Source organism: Trichosurus vulpecula, chromosome 8 (assembly GCF_011100635.1).
Source record: "Trichosurus vulpecula isolate mTriVul1 chromosome 8, mTriVul1.pri, whole genome shotgun sequence".
Taxonomy (NCBI): domain Eukaryota; kingdom Metazoa; phylum Chordata; class Mammalia; order Diprotodontia; family Phalangeridae; genus Trichosurus; species Trichosurus vulpecula.
In genome coordinates this window covers 260089256-260113261 of record NC_050580.1, presented here as the reverse complement: position 1 = coordinate 260113261, position 24006 = coordinate 260089256, and the positions used below count along the sequence as shown (strand labels likewise).

The following is a 24006-nucleotide window of genomic DNA, read 5'->3' as shown; positions in this document are numbered from 1 at the left end:
CAGTGAATGTCTAATTACCTATCTTTCCTAGCAACCATATCCCTCGGTATATCTGACCTTAGAGGAAGAAACAGAGCAGTAGCAAGTCAGAGATACAGTCATGTGAATTTTTCAGAATCTTTGGTAGCTCTGAGCCCTTTCTGTATGAATCAGAGCCTAGACAAAGATATAGAAATCTAGAAACTTCTTTTTATCTCTAAGGAAGGTAGAGTCTTCCTAGGAAGAGAAAATGAGTGGTCTTGATTTTTTTAGGGTCCTGGGTAAGACTCTTTTATGGGTTTTGCTTTATGAGCATATAGATTATTTGTTTATTCATGGTATCCTCATTCCTTGGCATGGAGAAGGCATCTCATAAATAAATGCCTATTAAATTGAATTTTTGTTGAAGTAAATATGTCTGCATTTAATATGTTGGTAGCCTTAGTGCTACATGAGAGCTACAAGCCCTTAGAAAGACATAAACCCAATCCTTATGTTCCTATAGAAATCCCTAAGGAGGACCATGAGCCATATTAAAATGATTCGTATTGATAGTATTGATAGATTAAACCCCAACTTTGGGAAGCCATCACTTCAGGTTCTGGGCTACAGGCTACATATATGTAGTACTTTCCTGCAGAATACTCAGAGGAATCATCCTTTTTTTAATTATCTTTATCAATAAGAATATGAACTCCTTATCTCCTCATCTCATATCATTTATGTGCCTTTTACCACTATCTTCTCCTTCACATCTATCTCTTATGAGAAGGTGACTCTTTCTGTCAAAGCTATCCCTTTTACATGAACAAGTGATCCCATTCCATCCCATTAATCCAGCATCTTGACCCCATTATCATCTTCATGTTCTCAAGAATTTTTATACTATCCCTATCTACTGGCTGCTTCTATACTACTTATAAACACTCATATCTCCCCCCTCCTCAAAATTACCCTCCCTTGATCCACTCATTCCCAATAACTATCATTCTGTATCTTTCCTCCCTTTAGTGGCTAAGCTTCTTAAGAAGGCCATCTATAATCAGTACTTGCATTTCCCTTACTTTCACTCTCTTAACTTTTTGCAGCTTGGCTTCTAAGCTCATTATCACTGAAACTAATGTGCACAGCTCAATGATCTTACAGTAGATACATGAGGGAAAAAAAAAGAAAACTATAGCTGCCTACAATGTGAAGTTTTAGCCATTATCAATTATTTCCATTTCAGTTCAGAATATCTCTTGGGTATATATCTCTTCCTCTCAGTTGACTAGTCTGAGTACTTACCTCCCCATGTATGGATTATCCTGTCTAGTCTCCTCTCTCCTTGTTTTCCCAAATATATCCTTCATATCACTCTCTGATTAATCTTCCATTAATATTTAATCACATCCCTCCCTTACTCCATTCTATACTGTGTACATATTTCTTACCAAGTTTCATATCCTTCTTTGGCTTTTTAAGGCCCAAATCTTCTTTCTTCTTAACATGTACTAATACTGGTTATTTCTCAAGTCCATTTAATTTTTGTGCACATCATTCCTATTGCCTGAAATGTCTTCTTTCCTCTCTGCCTACACAAATATTGCTCATCATTCACAGCCCAAGCCAAGTTCCGCCAGTTCAATGAAGTCTCTCCTCACTATTTCAGTCCTTATTGAAATGCTACATACATATGTGACACATATTTTAGCAGTTATATGTGTGTGTGTGTGTGTGTGTGTGTGTGTGTGTATAATTAGGTCTTGTTTGATGTGGGCTCTTCTTATGTCAAATAACACTTTTTAAAGTCCTTGAAGACAAAGACTGTTAATTTTTTTGGTGTCTCTTAGAATATCTGACATAGTGCTAGTTGGTCTTAATAACTGTAACGCCAATCACGGCAGCACACCAGAGGACTGCTGCTGTGAATAATTTTAAGGATCTGACTGCAGAGTATAATGAACTCTCTACTCAGAACTAAACATTGTTCAATAAACTAAATCATAACATTCATAGCAACATCCTTAAGCAAAACATATCCATGTGTGTGTGTGTGTGTGTGTGTATAATAACATTCAGTACGTCATATGACACATGGCATATATCGTTGCATTCAGTAACATTCCCCAAAATACTTGTTCACACAAGCAGAGGGTCCCAGGCAAGGGTCTTCCCTCTAGCACAACATATCATCTTTAAGGGATAGCAGAAAATACAAACACCATCCACCCCTAGCTCACAGCAAGTTACAGTCTCCTTAGTCAATACAGAGTGTCCAAGTAAAGTCCTCTTCTATCTTGACTCAAGGCTGACTTCCAAACCTCATGGTTCCTCCTCCATGGGCTGACTGCTCTCAGCTCTTGCCTGGGTTCACACACAGGCAGCTCTCTGCTCCTGCTCCTTGTCTCAGCTCACGGGAACTGTTCCACTCCAAGTTCTTCCTGCTCCTTCCTGACAGCAGGCTCCGGGGTTCCTGCCCACAGCTTCTGTTTCTGAGAAAGCAAAGCTTAACAATGCTACAACAATATTTACACACATTACCACCACCATCATCTCAATTCACTCATAAAGACCAACAGACAGAGCTTCTGTCTGAGAAATTAACACAGATCAACAGACAAGTCTTCTGTCTGAGAAATTAACAAAGACCAATGTACAGGATTTCTGTCTGAGAAATTAACACAGACCAACAGACAGGGCACCAACATCACAAAGTCTTTATGTTAAGTCTCTCTATAAGCAAGTTCCCCTGGCCTGCTCATGCTTGCTTCTCTCTCTCAGCTCTGCTTCTCTTTGTCCACTCACACCTCTACCTCCAAGCAATAAATACTGTTTCTAATCAAAGACTCTATTCAATCAAAGACTCTTGATTCAATCAAAGACAATACTCAATCAAAGGCACTTGATTGACCTAGTGCTAAGAAGTCCAAAAGAAAAAAAACAGCAAAAAATCCCACTTTTGTTTACCATCAATAAAAACAATATAATAAACATCCTAATAGGGAGTGAAATCATATAGAAAAACTAGCATTCAACAAAGAACAAAATTAAATAACCAAAGGAAAAATATTTATATTATACAGACGTTTTCAGGTTCATCTGAAGTGCTTTGAAAAAAAAAAGTGTTTTTTTCCATATAGTTATAGTGAGCGTACGTATCAACCAGTCACTTAATATTTATTAATTGCCTACTGTGTACCAAGCACATATAGGTATCATTCCACTGATCTCACTTTGCACCACTTAATATGAATCTTTTCCATATTTCCTTTTATGTTTATACTTTTTCTAACACTATAATATTCTACTAAAAGAAAGTACAGAAAGGAAATATTTTGTACTTGCTTTTGTAGTGCATGTTCACATAACTAATATGAAATAACTAATGTGATGACAGATGTGAAATCAGATTTTTTTCACCACCATGCTCTGTTCCAGGAAAGTAACTGTTCAAGTAGGTATCAGTGTACCTAGTTGTGAACTATGGACTCGAACAATATATTTACAATGGAGTTCTCCAATTATAATACTGTGTTTATGATTGTTCTTTGTGTCAGTGTACACATGTATAGTTAGTAGGGCCTGACTAATGTTTTTCCAGGGCACATTGGTAAATTAGCAATATTTTGTAATTTGAGTTACCCAGGAAAGGTCTTAAATAAAGATGGAGTTTCTTACAGCTAAAGAGCTGGTAACCTTTGAAGGTAGGTATTCTATATTTACATGGTAGAGGATGACAGTTAATAATTCTGCTTATTTAGTCATACTTTTATTAGCCATCTTTTAACAAGATTTAACAAACTAAGATTTTATTTATTTCTCTACCTCTACTTTAACTTAAAGGAAATCGTTAGTCATCTGCCTTAATCTTCATAGAGATAAATAATTTCCAAAGTGACAAGAGTTATATTAGATGTATGGGAGAATTCTTAACCTTTGGATTTAGTTTGATTATAACATCATTAAAAAGAGTGGTCATGTTAATTACACAAACTAACACAAATTAAGTTAACCAATAGACAAATACCTCTTTAGAATGAAGATACATATAGTTGTGTCTAGAGGTAGAAAAAATGGAATAGATAGCATTTTCCATTCCTCTGATTCATATCATATTTATATTTGACACATTTTTCTCTGACTCATCACGGAGAAGAAATGTAGGGAAGGTGGCATGTTTGTTTAATTTAAGTGAAGCTATGTTGACAATTTTTTCAATAAAATTATGTAATCACATTTAAATGGTACTAAGAGGACTTGATATTAATAATGAAGGTATATGTTTTTGCCTTTGCCATGTTTAATTTACTTTGTAAATTGGGTAAAATAATGGATTCATTACTGGAATAGTTTAAGAACTTCATAGAGAGATTTTAAAATTGACATATTACTTGTCATTCTTTGATATGCATGATTTTACTTACCTTATCTTTTAATAGGATTAATGCATTGTTGTGGAAAAGTGCTTACCTTCCACTTACAGAACTGAGTTTGAATTCAGTCTTTGCCATTTATTAGCTGGATGACCTTTGATTAAGACAGTTTGGGGGCTGGGAGCAGTTTCCTAGGAGATTGGACTATGTGACCTCTAAGGTCCCTTCCAGCTCAAAATCTTATTAGCTCATGATACTATGAAGATAAAACATCACAACATGTATTTTCTAAATGTGATACTTTGCCAATTTTCATAATTTATTTTAGATTGTCATTTTAGAAAACTTCAAATTTACAAAATACAATCAATATTATTATTTATGTTTTGTAGATTATAGGAAATACATTGCATGTTGCTATACATATTTTAAAGTTTTATGTCTTTTAATATTACACTATCCTATCATACTATGGAGTATAGTAACTATGTTTCCAATTGTTTTGTTTTTTCCCTCAATCATTCGTGACATTTAGAAATCTAGTGCAATTTAGTTAGCTCATATGTGCGGGATACTTGTGACTTTACGTTGTTTTCTGTTTCATGGTGGTCACAATTTTTTAGACAGCTATTCTTGTTCTTAAATAATTCATTTATATAGTACTTTTCATCCCTGTATATATGTACAGGAATCACTTCACCCACCACCGAATTGCAGCCACTTCTGAGGTGGAACGCAGCAACTGTTTAACAGCGCACTTTCCCCTAGGTGCTGACAGCTGCAGAAGAAATTGTACATGGTCCTGTACAGAAGGTATTTCTCCACTGTGCCATCTGCAGAGTGAAACTGACTAGGAGTGCTACATAGACTGTAAGTTTCTTGTGTACCCATCCTAGACTGGAAAACCCAATGTGAGAGGGCTATATACTTTAATTGGGAACTTTACTTCAAAAACTAACTTTGATGACTATCTTAAATTTAGTGCTGATAACTCTGGCACTAAATTTTGCTAAAAGGTAACATAATCTGTGCTTGATAGCCTTTGGACTAACACATTTGGATGGATTCACCCCACAAATACATGGGAAATATACACTAAAATTTTTAAAAACTTGAATCTAAAATGCTTTAATAAAAACTTTTTTACATTTTAAACAAATCATTGTGCTGGAATTATTTTCATATAACCAATGCTATGTTCTATGAGCTTCTAGAGCCATATTCTTAAAATAGCTAATCACCCTAATATTTAAATGGGGACATCCTAACTAGTTTTGCTTGCAGTATTTTTGCATTGTAAAATATTTTAAGTCTGTTGGCTGTCCTTGTCAAATGAACACCACAAAGTCAATTTGTGATATAACTTGTTTTCTTTTTTTTTTTAAACACTGGGCTTGTACTTAATGAAACAAACTATGAGAGGAGATCCCAGTAAATTTGGGAAAGTTTATGTGTTATGTATTTAGTCTACCCCTACCACCAAACTTGCTCCTTTCTTTTTTCCTTTTGTAAAAGCAAGTTCACAACAATGATGACTTGTGTTATGGTTTGTCATGTTATTTGTTTCTTTGTTTACATGTATATGTTATAGAAAAGTTATATATTAGTGACTGTTAATATCCATCTTTACAATTCATCTTTCTACAATTCATTGTTTTGTAATTTTATATATTAGGTGACTAGTATAATTTATCAGATTTTAAAGGTTTTATGTGTGTTCCTATATTTCTCTGTGAGAAGATGCTAAGGTAACTGTGTATAGAAAAAAAGCCCTCAAGTTGTGTATAATTGAATGTTTTAAGAATGGTCAAATGTAAGGATATATGAGTTAAAGTTGATACTTGAAAACATCCGTATTTTGATAACTAGTATTTAAGTGAATGCAGATAGTGATTAAAGTCTGCCTCATAGTTACACTCCAAAAACATGTTATCACATGAGCTTAAATCTACTTCACATTAAGCATGCACATTTCTTTTGAATACAAGTGCATTGCACTCATGTCATTCTTATAAGGCAGATAACTGTAGTCTTTGCATATTATCTATGTCATATGTCCAGTAATGATTATTTGGAGTTATAAAAGGGGGTCAGTGATCCTGCTGAGATGTTTTCTATATATCACTTTAACTTTGCTAGTGAGGGTTCTCTTCTGAGTCCTTTGCAAGATAAAAACTTCTGAGTTCAAGAAGAGTATAATTAATATTCTTAACTGTGTACAATCCATTCCACTCCAATCAACATTTATCAAGCACCAGACACTGTGCTAAGCATAAATGCTAGTATGCAATTAATAAGAAGACAGTCCCTGCCTTCAATGAGCTTACAATCTAAAGATAGTGTCATGATATGACTTCAAAAACAATTAGAAAAAAAGAAATTACTCCTACAATGTAAGAAGAATTTTTATCTGGGCTGTTTAGATTAGTTTCATTTTTCTCTTAGCTGGACCTGTGATTTCATCAAGGGAACTCCCAGTGATGAAATTGTAGATTGGCAACTGATCTATAGCTTGTATTCTTAGAGAATTTCCTGCTTTAGGTGATACCAGGAATTTTATTTTGTGAATGTATATGTATATACGTAGATATATATATGTGTATATATATATATATGTATGTATATATATATATAAATTGTTCATTTATATCTATAGACACGTGTCTATTTATTTGTATTACATGTATGTACATACACATACATCAAGAATCCAAAAAGCCTTAATGCAATTTAAAGCTTTAATAGCTTAAAATTGCACTGTTTGGGGATACTCTCTATTCATTTCTCCATGTTTGTATATAGATATTATATAGAGACATATGCATTTGTATGTATATCTATACATACACATATACACATATGTACCCTTTGTATATACAAATGCAATGAATATATGTTAATATTCAGCATTTAAAAGCCATTGCTTTAAGAAAATTATAGTTTAGTAGGTTCTCAGTGCTTTTGTGACACCATGGTAAGTTAGCAAATATACAGGGCATTTGATTTCATTTTATTTTCCTGGATTATTTTCTTATTTCCACTAGTGGCTTAAGTGCCCAACACTGGGCAAAATCATAAGAATTTGCCTTTCCCTTGTTCTTTGATCTCTTTTAGCTGAAATAATAATTGATAGACCCAATGATATATTTTATATATTTATTGTACTTTAGGAAAGAGAAATTTGCAGTTAAGATATATAACTCAGATTTGTGAAACCGTTTACTCTGAAGGTCTATAGAATTATAAAAAGGTATGCAAGAAGCCATCTGTGGATGATGTAAGCTTCATAACTAATTAGGTAAAACCTTATCTCTCTCTGTCTAGGGTTAATTTTAATTAAGCTTTTCAAATAATGTTAAGGTTTTCATTTTCCCTCTTGTTTATCTGAATTATTTTTAGCAAGAAATAAAATGAATATAGTAACAAAAGAAAAGCCCCCAAATCTCTAGTGTCAGCTATTTCTTAATTGTCCATTTTCTTTTGGAATGCCCCTTTTTGGATATCTAGGGCTGTGATATACTCACTGTTCACTAATTATTTTGATACTCAGAGAGATTAAATTGAAAATGATTAGGACAAAATAAAATAATTAAGTATATAACTAAACATGGCAGTTTATTTTTTTCCTTTCTCTGTTTTAATTGTATATATACCATAGAATTTGTAAAGAACTCACATATAAGTTGTATTTTTTTCAGTAGGTGAATGGATTGGAATTGGATTTTTAGCTGTAATGATCTGAAAGGGGCCAATTTTTCATTGTATACTTTACAAACAAATATCAAGATTCTCTATAGTAACTGGAGGAATATGTGAAATTGACAAAATTTTACAGATTACTAGTCAATTAGAGTTGATTAATTTTCTGTATATAGTATATTCTAGTTTGAGTGAATCTTAATATATATATGTATTATGTATACGGATATACATACATATATATTTATATTGTTTTAGTTCATTTTTCCTTGCCAGTAAGGAGAGTATCATTTTCTGTACTTGTAGCTCCTGTGCTTACCACAGTGCCTACCTGACAGGGGTGGGGAACCTGTGCCCTTGAGGCCACACGTGGCCCTCTGGCATTCAAGGGGCCCTCCAAATTCAGAGGGCTACAATTGAGGACCTAGAGGGCCACGTGTGGCCTTGAGGCTGCAGGTTTCCCCACAGTGACCCCAGTTCAAGAGGCATTTATTAAAGGTTTGTTGATTAATTGGTTGACGTAAGCTTCACTTTTTAAAAGAATACTCCACTTTTTAAAGTGATTATTTTTAAAGGATTAATTTTAGAGACACATGAATAAATGGAATTATACTTACGTGGTTTTCTTTATATCAGTTAATTGAAGACAACTAAGAAGTCAGGGAAAGTTGGCCACTTCTAAACAAACAAATTAATTATGTCTGTATGCGAGGTTTTTTTAATGCTACTTCAGAATGATGAAAGCCTTTATTCAAAACAGCACATATTGCTGTCATTTTATTTTACTAAACACATGCATATATTTATTTAGGTTATTTTTCTTCAGTAGCACTTTAAAAAATAAGTAAATCTGTGAATTTTAAACTCAGTAGTTAATCCAAAATTTTATTTTATTTAAAAATAAACAAATAGAATATTTTCACCTTATCCAATAGGAGAGTAAGTTAGAAATTAAGTTACATATTTTTTAAAAAAATTCTTTTTAAACTTGGAGAAGAAACTACTGTTATCCAAGCCCGCAAAGCTATACAGAGGCAGATTTTGGAAGGAAAACTTTGTTTCAAGAATTGAATACTTCTCTTTCCATTGTAACATATGATCTGCAGATACTGCAGTATCTGAATTAATTCAAATATTGTTGAGCAAGTATTCATTAGTGTAAAGTGTTGAGGGGGTGGAGTCACATAAAGTTGAACAATATTTGACACTTCCTCATTTGGAGCTTATAAATTAATTGAAAGGATTTAGATTGAAAAGATATAGACAAATTACCTAAGCATACATTGTATTTATGAATGCCCACTTTCTCATAACTAAAGAGCAGAAACCAAGTTAGAATATGAAAATATACTTAAAATATAGTTATACTTTTAAAATATCATATTTGAAATGTGGAATTCACTGCTTATAACACCAAAATTTTTAACTGTCTATATTGGCACATTTTGCTTAATGCAGTGGAAGCATTTCTGAAAGTTTTCATACAAATATTCGTGTACCTCATATTTCTAACCATTCCAAAGGGTTTCTACAACTTAGAGAAAGGTTTACCCCGTGGTTCTTTTTAAACATAAAATATACTTTTACATTTTAATATATATGTAATTTTCTGATTCAGAGTTTGTTTGTAAATTATTTTTCAATCCACCATGAAAAAAAGTTGTACTTGATTACTTCAGAAGATCTATTATGGCATCGATATGGGCACTCCTTCCACTGATCTTGAAAAGCCCATGATACCTTAGTGAATGAATGATCTATGAGGCTCTGTGGCTAACCACCAAATTCCTATTCCATGCCATAGTATCACAGAGCTTGTTCTGTGTTGGTATACCTGTTAAGTACATAGGTCTTCTTATGCCACAATGATGTATTAGTAGTAGAGGTTGAATAGAAATATCTGATCGACATATATTTAATTTTTTTTTTTACTTCACAATACATAGTTCACATAGACAATAGAAAATAAGTTTGTTGCAGAATTTATACCTCCAAATTTTAACCAGGTCAATGGCATCAGTTCTTTTGAAACCTTATTAACAAATATTCATATAATTTGTGTTTAGTATTGAAATTTGTATTGGTCATTTTGGAAGAATAATTGCTAGATATCCAGGTCATAGTTCGCACATTGTCTTCAGTCATTAAGGATTGAAGATGTATCAGGTATTAGTGGTGATGATAATATGAATTGTTATATTATAGAACATTTCTTAAAAAGGCTCCATTTTGTAACCTGGTATTGGGATTTCTGGGTCAAAGGCAAGGCATAATTAATTTATATTATTTGCATAATTCCAAGTCAAGTGAAGTCAACAAGCATTTAAGTGCCAACCATGTTCCAGGCACTATTAATTGCTCTGTATTGTTTTCTGAAAAGATTGGATTAATTCACAGATGTGCCATTAGTGTATTAGTGTGCCTGTGTTCCTACAAACCTCTGGATAGTGACTATTTCTGTTTATATCATCTTTGTCAATGTTTTCAAGACATTTATCATTAGAAGTTGTGATCTACATAACCAAGATAACTTCCTTAATAACATATTTAAATTATATGCAGAAAAAACGTTCTATACTTTAGCAACCTTATAGTTCTATGAATCAGCATTTTTGATGCTTCTTAATATGATTTCAGTTAAGGGTTTAACAGAGAAAGCTTTTTTTTGTTGTTGTTCAGTCGTTTCAGTCATGCCCAACTTTAAATGACCCCATTTGGGTTTTTCTTGGCAAAGATACTAAAGTGGTTTGCTATTTCCTTCTCCAGCTCATTTTAAAAATGAGGAAACTGAGGCAAACAGTGTTGAATGACTTGCCCAGGGTCACACGGCTAGTAAGTGTCAGAGGTCAAATTTGAACTCAGGTACCACCTAGCTATCTCTGGAAGATAATTTATCCAAGAAATTAACTGCACTGTGTTTTAAATGGTTCTTACTGTTCTCTCTGATTAGAGGGAAAAGATTGTTTCTTTACGTTTGTTTTTTTTTGTTTTTTTTGCAAAGCATAGTGATTACCATACAGAATCCCTCAAAGTCTTTCAGCTATTAAAGCTTAAAACTTCTCTAAGACTAAGACATCCTGTATGTAAATCACTACCCCTTAACTTTTAGTAAGGAAGCTAAGAAAAGGTCAAGTCATCAAAATAAGATAATTAGCATAAAATTAATGTTATATAAGGGTATTTGGTTGTTATTCCCAATCCTTTCCACCGTGATTGCTTTTAATTGAATTTTAAAACTATTAACTTTTAATGTGTGAGAGTTAGCTTTAAAAAAAAACTAAGTTTAATTGCTTCTTTTTTTGTTTTTATAAACATCATTTTTGGAGGTATTATTTCTACTTTCAAGTCCTGTCACTGAATCTCTTCTGGTAAAGAGCAATGAGCAAAACAACTGATGCAGTGACCCTGTGTGATAGATAGGGAATAAAGTAATCTTCCTTAGTAATCTTCCTTCCTCCCTGGAAAGAAAGAGAATAGAAACATTATTGGTGTTCAGTTGTTTGGCATTCAAATTCCATTTAGGTCTCTTTTCACTTATATTATTGTTCACTTGTATGTTGTTGCTCCACTCCTATTTTCTCTTTAGTAGTTTATGTAAAGCTTCCCATTTTTCTCTGAATTTGTCCTCTTTTTGAAAATTTTTTTGTTTATGTCACTTAGATTTCTAAATCTATTACTGCTCCTTTCTCCACCCAGGAAACTATCTTTGTGAACACAAAATTTTTTAAATGAGGAAGAAAAAATAATTAAATGTAATTAATCAATATGTCAGCTACATTGTGCCATATCTTTACTTTTCTACCTTTGCAAAGAAGAAAATGTGGTACATTTCCTCAGCTCTTCCTCAGGGCCAAGCTTGCTCATTATAAGTATTCAGTACTCAGTTTGGTTTTGTTCAATTTCCATTTATATTGTTTAGTTGTATTTTGGTTTCCTGGTTTTGCATACTTTTCTCTTCCATTCATCAATTCACTTAAGCCTTCCCATGGTTTTCTGAATTCTTTGTATTTGTTATTTCTTCCTCCAAAATCATTTTTTATTAAGTTTTGATGCCATCGTTTGTTTAACCATACTGCCATCCAAGGGTAGACACTTTGTTTCCACTTATTTATTATCACAAATAGTGCTGATGTAAATATTTTCGTATGTATTGGACCCTTGTTTCCATCTTTGACCTCCATAGGGTATGGCCAGGATTTCTGGGTCAAAAGGTAATCACAGTTTAGTTGCTTTTCTTGTATAATTCCAAATTGACTCCCAGAATATTTGGATTATTTCATGGTTCAGCAGTGTATTTGTGTGCTTGTATTCTCATATTCCTTCTGACACTGACTCTTTCCTTTTTTGGACGTGTTATCTTTGACAATTTCCAGAGTATGAAGTATTTATTTTGCATTTTTATTCTTGTAGAATTATATTGATTTAGAGGATATTTTTTCTGGATGTTAATATTTTGCATTGTCTTTCAAAAACTGTTCTTGTTTGACCAGTTATTTACTGACGAATGGCTCTTGGTCTTCATATTTGCCTTTATCCCCTCTGTAAGTTATAAGTAACATTTAATGTAAAGATTTTTCCCACCTCACAGCTTGTTTTATTCTATCTGCATAATTTCGTTTTTGTAAAATCTGTGGGAGTACCGAATGCATATTGACTCAGTTCTTTTCATTTTCTGTTCATTTTTTTAAACCCTGCTTTCTTTAGTTCATAATTCTTTCTGAATTCATATCGATGCAGCTCTTTAGCTGTCAATGTTTAACATTACCAGATTCCACAGGCATCTTAGCATATTTAAAACAACAAAAAAGCCTAATTAATTGTTTCCTGGCAACCGAGGTGCTATTTCTATGAAACATGATTCCGTTTGTCCTTTTGATCACCTGAAATATGCCTCAATCACCAAGTAGAGCGGAGCATTCATTTTTCATCATTCTTCAGTAGAAGACTTTTCATATTTTTATTTTATTAGAGCTTTTGACAAAAAAATGGTGAACTTTCATTAGTTTATAATTAGAACCATGAAATAACAATTGGTACAAATAAATGAAAACTAGATATTAATGAGTCAAATTACCTTTAGCAGTTTTATAAATGAAGGTAATTGAAAGTAAACGAGCTTCCTTCCAAATCTAAAACTTGTTTCTTTTAGAAAATGGCTTCTCTTAAATGGGAATAACATTTATCTTATGAAGAGTAGAGAAATACTTTTCTCTCCAAATAAGACTGATCAAGGCTCAGAGGAAAGGTATTTTGTATTAAAAATTCTCAGTAATCTTTCCATTACTATATAACTATTAATATGTTCACTCTGATCAAAAAGAAGGAAAATCTACTTTGATCACTAATTGTCCATGTTTAGAGTTGATTTTCATCTATTGGTATTTAAAACCTCTGGGAAGTTGGAAAATGGATAGTCTGATGTCCTTATAAGTTAAATGAAGTGGTAAATTATGACTGCACAGCCCAAGATTGATTGACTGTCAGGAAATGTAGCTTCTAAATTGATAACATAATAAAACTTAGATGCAGTTATGTTTCTAGTTCATAGAATATTGCATCAATAGTTTGCATAAGATTGAAAGTCTTGAAATTATCGCCTAGCAAGTTTCAATTAGGGTAAGGTTTTAGTATTTAAAAAAAATATACAGTTTCTTCCTGTTTCATTTATTCCAACATTTCTTGCTTGATCCAGATACCTAATTTGTTGCATTTATTATGAAATGGTGAACAGTTGTTACTTTTCATATACATGAGAGTATTAGAACCAAAAGGACTGTCTTCATAGTAGTTTACTCTTTTCTCATATCTGTAGTGAAACATAAATTCTACTTCTGTAGTCATGAGAGAACTTGGGAAACTAAATTACAGAATTGTTTGTACCATACAGTTGTCAAATAGGAAAACTAGGTTCTTTGAGAGTTTTTTTTTAATCCCTTTAATCTCTGTTAAGTGCTTTAGTTTTTAATCCATCATAAAATGGATTAAATTGAGAGAAAGTTACCAATTAAACTGATAGAAGTTACCTATAGTATTTTTTTAAATAAAACACAGAACTGGCATTTTTATATAGGTGGTATTCATTCTCCAAAGAGCATAAAGAATGAATTTTTGTTTAAAGACATTCTTGTTTTGGTAGAAGCGGGGAGGGGCAAAACCCAAAGAATTAGTAGTTTTAATGAACCTTGATAACTTAATCCCTGATCTTCTTCTGCTTTGTACTTAGATTAGTGGTTCCCAAGCTATGGTATGAGGATCCTATATAGTTATTGTAATGAGTCTGTAAAACCATATCAGGCATTAACCAGTTTCATTTTGATTTAACTTCAATAAACTATGCAGTTTCTCAGTATAATAAATCATAAGCATGTCTTTTGTAAACTAAATGTTTCACATACATTCTGTGACCATGCTACTGATAGTGTATACTAGGTTATTACCTCTTACTATCACTATGTAACTGGGATGTTTGTGTGTATTTGTATCAGTAGTATAGGATATAGAGTTAAGCAAAACATATATATGTATATATTACTATTTCTCAAATTTATGTGTCTATCTTTGTTATTAAGACAGAACAAATTCATTTTAAAATGTTAACAATGTCATGATACCATTTTCTTATCATATACCCTGTCAGTAGACACAAATACTGTATCTTGTGCAGGTATGTGTATATATGCATATACATACATATACATGTATGGGTTTTTTTTTTTTAAAGAGGTCACATGTGTTGGAAAAATTTGGAAGCCATCAACCTAGATTTTATTTTAGGTATGCCGGTTTCCAAAGGAGCTGATTAGAATGATAATAGAAAAGGAATTTGCAAAGAATTTCACTAACTGTTGATATCCATGGAGATTTTGGGTTGGATAGGAGTGGGAAAGATTAGCTAACTTTAGGTTGGACTGGAGTGCAAAAGATTAGCCAAAGTTTAGCCAACAAGAAAAGAAAAAGAAAATTAAATGCACTAGAACTGAAAGCATTAAAAAATTCTAAAACATTTATGTGGATAAAATATCTTTAAAGAGCCAATTTAGTTTTCACTTTTGCCGTGCACAAACTTAAAAGCGGTTATAGTTTATTTAGTTCATTAGCAAAGAAGACTGATACCTGGAAAGGATAGGATTTTTCTTCCTAAATTTTAAAAATTATCCTTAAATTTGTGTGACAATCTAGATAATATAAGCAAAGAATATTAGTAAATAGATTTGATTTCTAGGTTTGCAGCCCTGCATTTTTTCCGGGAAAGAATTAATAAAAATTATGTATTTTCATGTACTTGGTGATTAAATACTCTTGAGTTATAAAAATCTCTCATTGGTTAATTTAGGCTTGAAAAGCAAAGCAGTTTTATTTAAAATTAATATGCATAATATCCAGTAACATGGTTAGCAATTAGTTTTTTATCAGATTATATATATTTTAAGTTACAAGAATAATTCCAAGGTAATTAAAAACTAATTTAAATTTCTGTTTATCACCTTCCTGATACCAGTAGTATTACTTCAGAAGTTAACTACCATTGACACAGTCATGAATATTTAATATTCTTCCCAAAATTACATTAAAAAGCATTTAGACAATAAACTTCAACTTGCGTTAAATATTGAGTACCTCCATGGTTATGTATATACTGAATATAAATTAATCTCTATAAAAGGAATGAATTATTATAGAATATATCCTGTTCTTCTCATAAGAATTTGATTCATTTATATAGTTATCGTACTGATCAGTAACACTCTTCTGAGAAGTTAACTTTATTATTCTGGTTAAGGCCCAGAGATAGAGTGAATTGGGAAGGGTCAAATGCATGATGAGAGGAAATGAGATTGAGACGTGCATGTCCGGGACTCTGATTAATTTTCTCTGGTTTGCATTTCTTCAGCAATGTAAATGAACAAGTTGTATCTCAATCTGATTTTAATTTAGTTCTGCTGAATCCTGAAAGTTCTGCAACCTACACATTTTATAAATTATTTTCTGACTTTTGCTATTGTATTATTGTCATTGAAAGTATTACTTTTACATGCAATTGTATATTCTGTTATGACATGTTTATAATACATAGAGATCTAATTGAATGATAAATTGTGAATTGTGCGTAATATCCATAATTAACACCATTACTTTAGATTTTTAATTGTTCTTTAAAAAAGCAGATGCAGAAAGTTTTTTTAACTACTTATTTTAAAAATATTTTTTCAAACATTTTCAAACTTTTAAAATTTAATCTTGGAGTTGAAATTTTTTCTATGAGATATATTTCCTTTTTAAAATGTAGAAATAGGAAAAAGATTAACCAGAAATCTGCTGTTTAGCCAGCTTTTTTGAGACACATGTAGCTATCTACAGTATGGTAGTATCATCAGTAGGCCACAATTTTATCTTAATGACAGGTTATATTTTATATTTTTATGTGATAATGGGCACTTTCCAGAGCACTGTGCCATTGTGGATAGACTTGCTCTCATAGCAGGAAGACCTTGGTTCAAGTCCCATCTCCAGCATATAAAGGCCATGTGTTTGGGCCAGGCACTTTATCTCTCAGTGATCCCAACAACTTCCTGAAGACAAGTTGCACAGAAGGTGCCAGTTTGCATTGAGAGTTGTACCAATGTCTCTTTCTCCGATGACAATAAAACTTAAGTAATACTCTTGCATTTACAAAAACATTGTCTTCCTCCTAAAACATTCAGTGCTTCCTATGTCATGGAAATTAAGGGTTCTAAAGTGAAAGTTCACAGTCTAAGAATGAAACAACAGGAAACATTGATCTTTAAAAACAAAGTGCTTGGCATCTCCCCTGTTTTTCACTATTTGAAATATCCATCAATCACCAAGTATTTATTAAGAATATACTATGTGTCAGGCACTGTGCAAGGAATTAGAGATAAAACTAAAAAAAAAATGAAACCAAAATAAAAAGAATGAAACAGTCCCCATTCCCGATGAGTTTACATTATGATGGGCATAACTAAATCATCTACTTATACATGTGTTTCTGTGTGTGTATATGTGATATATGTGGTGTGCATGTATGTATGTATGCATGCACGCAGGTATGTATATATTACACATATCGCTGGCCAGCTAGGTTGTGTAGTGGATGGAGTCTAGAGTCAGGAAGACCTGAGTTCAAATGCAGCCTCAGACACTTAATAGCTGTGTGACCTTGGACAAGTCACTTCATTGTGTTTGCCTCAGTTCCTCATCTCTGAAGTGAGCTGGTGAAGGAAATGTCCAAGCACTTGAGTTATGTCAAGAAAACCCCAAATGGGGTCATGAAGAGTTGGATATGACCAAAACAACTAAACAACAACAATATACATCTCTACACATACGTACAAAGTCAGCAAATATAAAAAAAAATTATTCTTTAATTATTTTAAAAGTATTATATGTTGGAGTTAAAATTCTTACTATAGGACACATTTCTTTTTTAAATATAGAAATAGGGTAAAAAAGTTACATTAGAGGAATCTGCTTTTTAGCCAACTTCTGTGATCTAATATATGCATATACAGGCAAATATCACGGGCATAGAAATAATAGTTCAACCCCTGGGAGTTGATGGGGTTACCAAGAAAAAGTAGAAATTCTTAACCTTTTTTGAGTCGTGAACCCTTCGGCAGGCTGGTGTGCTTTTAAATACATAAAATAAAATACTTAGAATTACAAAGGAAACCCAATATATTGTATATTATATATTGTATGTATACAGATATATACATTACAATATTTTTTTTAAGTTTATGGATCTCCGAAGTCATAAAGAGAATAGGGCCTTAGGACAGAACCTTCAGGAACATCCATAGTTAGGGATGTAATGTGCATTGCATAATGAGACTGGAAATAAGATGGAGAAGGACTGAGCAAACAGGTAAGAGACAAGCCAAGAGGAAGCATCCAGATAGCGTGCAAGATAGAAATATCTGGGAGGTGAGGGTTGTCAACAGTGTCAGATATAGCAGATAAATCGAGAATATTGCATCTTGAGCAAAGATCTGACAGTTAATGAGATCTTTGGTAGCTTTGAAGAAAGCAGTTTCAATTGAGTGATAAGATTAGTAATCAGATTGCAAAGGATTGAGAAATGAGTGAGAGGTAACTAAGTAGCAACAATAAGCATAGACAACTTTAAAGTGAGTTTGACCGAGAATGGGAGGAGAAATAGTTTAAGGGGTTGGTAATAGGAGCTAAAGAAGGGGTTTTTATTTTTTTTTATTTTTTTATTTTTATTTTATTTTTTTTAGGATGAGGGATTTAGTTGTGTTTGAAGGCAGTAGAGAAAGAACCAATATATATAGAGAGGTTGAAAATTGGAGCAGAATTTTTGATGATATAACATACTGGAGAAGATGGGAAGGTTAAGGGATAAAGATGGGAAGGTTAAGGGTCAGGTATACTTATGGAGAATTTGGCCTTGCCAAGGAGAAGGAATTATGTACTCTTACTATCTACAATATTGCTATTAAGTCTTCTGAGAGTTCGAGTGTAAATTAAAGAATGTGGATATTTTGCTTTAAAGAAATCTTTTAAAAACTATTAAATCTTGTTAATTAGTGTCCATGTCTATACTCCTAGAGTAAGTAATGTCTTTTTCTCATTTCTTCATCTACAAAATAAGAAATTAAAAAGATGATGAAATTCTCTCAGTGTTGAATTATTACTTAACATACCATGTTATTTAAGGTTTAAATACATGTTAGAAGTGGATAGATGTATTTATATTGTTAATTTGAAAAGGTGGCATTTGGAACACTGAAGATAAATATCATGAAAACTGGCGTTATAATTGAAACCAGCGTTGGCTAAGAGGTGTTAGTGATGAGCAAAAGTAGAAACAGTCAGTCGGCTGAATCACAATATGAGGATTGCTCTATAAAACAAGGTGGCCATGAATGATACTTTTTAATTCCTTTTAGCAGGAAAACGTCAAACTGGACAAATAGGTTTTACATTATCACCTTTTTCTGTTTACTTGTTATCTTCCTCATTCAAATGTGACCATCTCAAGGGCAGGGACAATGTTTTTGTTTTTCTTTGTATCCTCAGTCTTTAGCCTGCTACCTAGCATATAATAAATGTTTGTTGATTGACATTTTTTCTTCACTGAAATCTTATCTTGAAATATTACTTTAAAATTATTTTGTGTTTTTGTTCATATAAAGATTATTTAAAAGCACATAACTTGTACCACCAATATAACAGAATATAATGTAGCTAAAATCGTGAACTGTAGCATGAAATGCCTTGTTTTGTGATTAGTGAAATTCATTAGGAAGAATCTAGAAATAAACATTGAATTTTATATAAAGTTAGAGCACCAAATAGTGTTAAGAATAGGTTGTTGTTATTGGGGATTTTGGGGGAGGAAAGGAGAAGTCGGGTTTAACTAGTTTACAGGTGTAACTGTGCTAAAAATCAAACAAATAAAATGGTGAGCTTAAAAAAATTCACTGTGACTAGGAATTTTTATTAACTTCCCGTTATCTCAATGCTGTATTGTCTATCTTTTTTTTAACTGTTTTGTCTGCCCTTGCTCCCTTTTCTATATATCAGAGGCACTTTATATTTTCAATTTTGCTGATTTTTTTTACTAAATTCTTTTGCATTAAATATTTTACTCAGGATCATGTTGAGTCACCTTTTAGTAGCATTTATTAATTTACCCATCATTTCTTCTATAAGGCAGCTTCTTTAATGCACATTTTTATTGGATCTACATTGGAATTTGTATTTATTGTTATCCATTTTGCTAATCTTACGTAGTTAGCGCACACCTGTAATCTGTGTTCATTTCAAAGGGCCGTGTTTGAAGGAGAACATGTCATTTACGTTGCAGAGAGTGTCTATAGAAGGGTGCTCAGAAGGGTTAGTTGTTGAATAACCTTCTTATGTCAGGCAGTATTTAAAATATTGGGTATTTAGACTGAAGAAGAAAATACTAAGGGGAGATATAATATCTCTTCAAGGATTTGGAAGACTGTCGTGAAAATAGGAGGAAATTTGTTATATGTGGCTCTAGAGAGTAGAACTAGGTCTAATAAATGGAATGTATAAGGAGACAGATACAAGTTTTCAATGCAAGAAATAATTTTTTAACTACCTGGTAATGACAATAGGCTTCCTCTGTACAGGTGCTATAGATAGGATTCTACAATGAAATAATGGATGGAGTTGGTGATTTCTAAGGCTCTATTTTAAGATTCTGGGTTATATATTTTGCTTATCAAATATTCATAGTATTTAGCCATATGAGAAGCAGTATGATGTAATGGATAGTTGGCCCACCTTGGAGTTAAAATGACCTGGGTTTGGGACATGCTACGTTACCATGGGCAAGCCAAGTCATCTCTCAGTGCCCTAACATACTCTTTAAGGATTTTACAAATCTATTTCTGCACATTTTCCTACAGGGAACTTGAAGGTTTTGACCATTTTTTCCTAATGAAATCATATTTTTGTCAGTTTTGTTTGCTCAAAAAAAAGTGAATATAAATATCAATAAATATAAACAAGTTAGCAAACAGTGATTAGAAAAATAAGATATGCTGTATGAAATAAATGCAAGATATATAGAAAAACTAATGTAATATATCATGTGATTGGTAGAAAAAGAAAAAAAATATGTGAATTTCTATCCCCTAAATTAGAAGTATAACATTAGTACTATTATTCATAAATGAATACATATGGTACTTGTTAAATTTTTACTTTGGAACTTCCTTCAAAGAGCTCAAATCATGATTTGATCATAACAGTAAAATCAAAAGAGAAAGAAGAGATAGGATACTGTAAGGGATGATAATTGAATGAGAAAACAAGAAGAAAGAAGATGAGTCAGGAGGAAGAGTAACAAGGAAGAGCAAGCAAATTCAGCTTAAAAAATCCTTATGATAAACAAAAATAAAGTTTAAAAAATCTATAGACCTCTTATTCACTGCTTTTTCTCTTCAAAATAAAATAGGAAGTACTAGTTGGTTGGAATATAAATAGTGGAAGAAAGTTATATTTTGTGGTTAGAAGGGAAAGTAGTAGGGATGGAAACCCATGGATGTTACACCTTACTTTTTCAAACATTTTTCTGCAAAACCAATAAACCTTAATATTTTCATTGTGGAGATTTACTTCATTTTACTACCATCTCGGTTCCATGATTTCTCTGTTTGGCAATACATTTCAAGGTATATACATACATACATACATACATACATACATATATATACATACACATATACATATAAACAAATATACATATTTATATGAAGCAGTGGATTTAGCTGAAGAACTATAACCTTTTAGTAGTTATTATTAGATTAAGCTAACTATAAAATCTTAATTTTATAACAAAAACTTTTATTGCTTTTTTTCTCTTAGAAATTACATAAACCCAAATAATTTATATGTGTGTGTGTAAGTACACATATGTTTATATATATATATATATATATATATATATATATGTGTGTGTGTGTGTGTGTGTGTGTGTGTGTGTGTGTGTGTGTGCATATATATAGGTAGGATGTTTTGTCTTAAGTTTATTTCATAATTATACTACATTTTGTTTATATATTTTCTCTGATTCCTTTCAGTATTTTTATTTATGTACTTTCTAGGGGACTTGTGTTGTCAATGAAGTAGATTTTGAAATACTTTTCCAAATGATTTTCTTGTTATTATAGGATTGCCATTTTTTTCCCTGTATTTATTACTCAGTTTTCATAGTATTAATAGAAAACATTTTTATCATGGCAATTTTGCAAAGTGAAGATTTGTATAGAAAGTCTGTTAAAATTAGGTCATACTGTAGGTAGAACTCCGACTTTATACTCTGATGTAACTCAAATTGATATGTCTTGGCTTAAGTTAGACTGAAGGTATAAAATCATGAGAGTGTTTATTTTTTAATACTACAAGTTTCAAAGTGGGTGTTAACTTGTCCTTTAATAGGAGTGGATATAGGGTTTAATTTAATCATGCTTAAATCGGTTTTCTGCTTTTAAAATAATTTTAAACAGGTTAAAATAAAATAAAACAAAGTCATTTATAGCTCTTTATCTCACTGACACACCATATTACACTATATATTCTAAAGTATTTTACCATCATAAAATTTAAAGAATTTTCTCCACTATGTGTGTTTTTTGGACAACACATTGTGACAATAGAAATGACTCATGATATGTGTTCAAGCAACAATCACTATTTTCTCTCTGTAACTCTACAATTAAAGTTTCCACCTGTTCTTTTTGACCTGGCTTCTAGCACTGAAGTACTATATTCTACTCTTTCAAGTTAAATGGGCCTCTCCTTTCACCGAACTATTATCAGTTCAAGAATATTTGGTTTTTTATGTGTGTTTGTGTATGTCATTGGTGATTAACAGAAAAGATTTATCAGCCATACAGTGAACAAATCATCATATTTATCAGAATATGTTAATTGTTCAGATGTGAGTAGAATGAGTTCGGTTGGAATACAGGATAGTTAACAATGATTTTAAATCCGAAGTGTGATTGTATTGTTAGGTATGATGACGCACATGATACCAACACTTCATGTTTTCCTTTTACCAATCTTGGGTAGTAAGTGGTGAATACATTGAAACAACTCTGAGTGAGTTATCTTTGACCTTTGAATCACTGAATTTTAATGCCACAAAGAATCTCAGAGATCTGTCCCTTACTGTCAGCAGAAAAAAAGCTATCATTTAAGTAATGGTGGTTATAGTTTTAGAAAATACTGAACTGTAGCTGGTATTTTGGAATGAACACTAGATTTGAAAGGCAGTGTAGTGTAAAGGGAACAAAACAAAATACCGAATTTGTGGTCAGAAGTTCTGGGTTCAGTTCCCAACTCTGCCATATACTCACTATTTGACCCAGATGTGTTGCTTATTTTAACTTCTCTGGGCCTCAATTCCTCTTCTCTTAAAAGGGGATGTTAGACTAAGATACCTGGAAGCTCAATTCCAGCTCTAAATCTAGGTTCTTACAATCCTGGTTATTAATGATATTTGGTAAGTTATTTAAGGGCAGCCTAGGTAATGCAGTGGATAGAGTGCCAGGCCTAGAGTCAGGAAGACTCATCTTCCTCAGTTCAAATCCAGCCCCAGACACTTACTAGCTGTGTGACCCTAGGCAAGTCACTTAACCTTGCTTGCCTCAGGTTCTTCATCTGTAAAACGAGCTGGAGAAGGAAATAGCAAACCACTCCAGTATCTTTGCAAAGAAAATTCCAAATGAGGTTGCAAAGAGACAGACGTGACTGAAAACCACTGAACAACAACCAGCTACTAAATCCTTTCAGCTGGTAAAATTGAGGAGGTTGGAATAAATGACCTCTAATAGCCAAATCTATGCTTATGTGTATGTGTGTATATATGTTCTTAATTTATTACCAAGGAAGTAACAGATTTCTTGCTCTTAAAGCATATTTTTAAAACCGAAATTCCAAAAATTGTCACTGAATAATTTATTTTTGTATCTTATATAGATGTTGTGAACTTTGAAGTGTGAGAAAGGGTCAAATGATTGTTACTGATGGCTGAAAGGGTTTCAAGCTGCATTTATAAAAATCTTATTTTCATAGATTGATAGATAAAAAGAAAATAGTAAGCTCCATCTCAATAATTTCTCGACTATTAAGTCAGATAAGGCTTTTCCAGTTACTTGAGTCTCTTTTATAAATCTAGTCATTAATTTTTCAGATGATTATAATTTCTTTAATTTATTACCAAGAACGTATGCACTTTAATAAGAATCCTAATTATCTTTTTTGTCATTTGCTCTTCATTTGAATGACTCTAAACAAAACATGATCTAAGACTTGAAATCTATTGTATTTTATTTATGCCAATTAAATATATTCTGGATAATTTTAGTTCAGCAAATATCTATTAAGTGACTTCTCTGTGCAGAAAGCACATATGATGACTGTTTTATTTCTGCAAGACCTGTCTCTG

The 24006-nt window shown here is 32.2% G+C and overlaps 1 protein-coding gene and 1 pseudogene across 3 annotated transcripts in view; one reads left to right on the top strand and one right to left on the bottom strand.

Moving 5' to 3' along the window:
- Nucleotides 1-24006, top strand: part of NOVA1 (NOVA alternative splicing regulator 1) — a 161738-nt gene that overhangs the window by 48263 nt on the left and 89469 nt on the right. The window contains exon 1 of one of the 3 annotated variants that reach the window (XM_036735517.1): nt 5103-5204. The exons of the other annotated variants lie outside the window; for them this stretch is intronic. The gene's annotated coding sequence lies outside the window, so the exon portion shown is untranslated. Of the gene's footprint in view, nt 1-5102; nt 5205-24006 lie in introns of those variants that run through there. 3 annotated transcript variants of the gene reach the window in all.
- LOC118828390 overlaps nt 1-24006 on the bottom strand; it is a 33580-nt pseudogene that overhangs the window by 8109 nt on the left and 1465 nt on the right.